Source organism: Crocodylus porosus, unplaced genomic scaffold (assembly GCF_001723895.1).
Source record: "Crocodylus porosus isolate Cpor-Errol unplaced genomic scaffold, CroPor_comp1, whole genome shotgun sequence".
In the NCBI taxonomy this organism is placed as follows: Eukaryota; Metazoa; Chordata; order Crocodylia; family Crocodylidae; genus Crocodylus; species Crocodylus porosus.
Window position 1 is genome coordinate 155,292,359 of NW_017728906.1, and position 2,252 is coordinate 155,294,610.

Consider the following 2,252-nt stretch of genomic DNA (forward strand, 5'->3'; position numbering starts at 1 on the left):
TGTTGAATAAATCTGCTCCAAACTGAAACGTGGCATGCAAGTTATTAGGTTGAGTTCAGACGAGTTTTTTTTCCTACTGAATAAAAAAAATGTTTATTTTAAAAGCATAGGCTAAACAATACAGCTTTTTTGGTTGAGTCTTAGTCTTTAGGTGACTCAGAAATGACTTAAATTAATAAAACAAACAAGGCTTGAAATTTGACAACCAGCCAGCTGATAATAGGGCTTAGTCATGTAATCAATGTAAAAAACTAACAACACAAAATGTTGTTCAAAAAATAGGATGTTAGTATGCATGTACTATGTATTTAAACCATGTATTTTCCCTAACCATGTATTTTCACCATGTACTTAAAGTGTTTTATAATAACTAGCATATGCACAAATATGTGAGATTTGTCATACCAATTATATAGTTGAAAGCCAAAAACTAGTTGCAAGCCAGTTTTATACCAGTATATTGCTATTTATTCTATTATTGTTACTCTTGATAAAAATAATCTTGTAGAAACAATGCACTGCATTTAAATGACATTAATATAGTTGGCCTCATTCAAAGATAAGGGCAACAACAGCAACAAGTCTGCTGACTGAAAGGTGAAAGCAACCCTGCCTTAGTGGGCTCTTTGATATTCAACATCAAGTGTCAGTGGTTAAATTGTGAATTTTGTGACTTACTTTTCCATGTCAAAAGTAGATTATTAAATGCATTACTACTACTAAGAACAACACAGATCTGAACTTTGAGATTGCCAGTTGGAACAAAAGGTTGAAAAGCAGTCGTGCACCATCCTTGTGATCTTTTGTCCACATGAAAAGATCCTACTTCTCATTTTAAATAGAACTTAGACTTCAGTGTTGCCTTGAACACACAGCACTTTGTATGCACATAGTCTTGTAATGCATATGCAGTGTGTCCTGGAACCAATGTCTCATTGGGGGGGGATAAATACATACTTAAATTGTGTTGGGGTTTGCTAAGAAAAGTGATATGAAAAGTGTTAACAGTTCATTTAAAACTGCAATTATCTCAAGGTTGTATACTACCACACAGCATCAAAATATATGCTGCAATGGTTGAAGCAGAACTTCACTCAGTGCTCACATTTCCTGGCAAGGCAAACAGGCCAAAAGGGATGATGGTGAAGTTGCACCAGTGATCAGTTTGGTCCTCTCTACACCTCCCAGGCCACTTGTATGACTGAGCAACACCCAGTTGTCAAGGAAGAACCCCACACCTGCCTGTGTGGGAAGAACTGTCTTTTTCTTTAACCCATAGATTTTGTGGGCACTGGGGAAAGGCACTAAATCGTGCAGTTCGGTGTGCAGTTGGCGTGCCTGGGTAGCTGGGTCCGGGCAGGTTCAGGATGCTAGAGGCTCCCTTCGTTGACAGTTCGTGGGTGCGTGGCTGGGTGCAGCAAGTTGTTCCTTGTTGCTGCTTGGAGCTGCTGGTCAGCCCCAGACAGCAACAGCGCCGCTCTGCCTCTCTGTGTGCGCAGGGAGAAATCCAAGGCAGGGGTGGCAGAAACTTGTCTGCAGGACAGTCCAGCATTGCTGGCAGGAAGGCTGTCTCGGGGGGAACAGGGCGTCTGCTCTTCCCAACCCTAAAGCCACCAGGGGCTTTTAGGAAACACTTTCCCTTTCAAAATAAAGGTGGGCAAGCTCCCTTCCCCCCCAGAGGAAAGCAGGGATTCCCCAGCAGAGGGGAGATTTAGAAACTGAACTCCAGTGAAGGAGCAGGACAGGGCCCAGGTGACTGCCTGAGCATGTCACAGACTTTCACCCGTACCTACCCCACGTGCCAGGCAGTGTTATGACAGGGAGGAACTAACGCAGAGAGGCTGGGCCCAGACCTTCAGAGGCCGGAGCAGCTAATTCAAGTCCTTTTTAAGCATCCATCAGGCTCAAAAACTAGGCCACGGGGTTACCTCGGGGCTGATTGTCCTGGGCTTCTTGCCCGGGAGGGAGGAGCAGGCTTTTACACAATGGCTTGGATGGCAACTGGAGGTTACTGGGGTGCTTGACGGACACGTGGGGCGGGGCACAGGCCGGGGCGCCTGGAGGATCCCAGGATAAAGCCTCACGAGCCAGCTCGGAGGCGGCGGGACCGGACGGCAGCGACTTGCGGGACTCGCCCCCCCCCCAGCGGGAACTCGCCTGAAGCCGCCGGCCCCGCCCGGCTCGTCCACACACGCACACGGGATCCTGTCACACACACACACATACAACACCCAGGCGTCCCGGACACACAC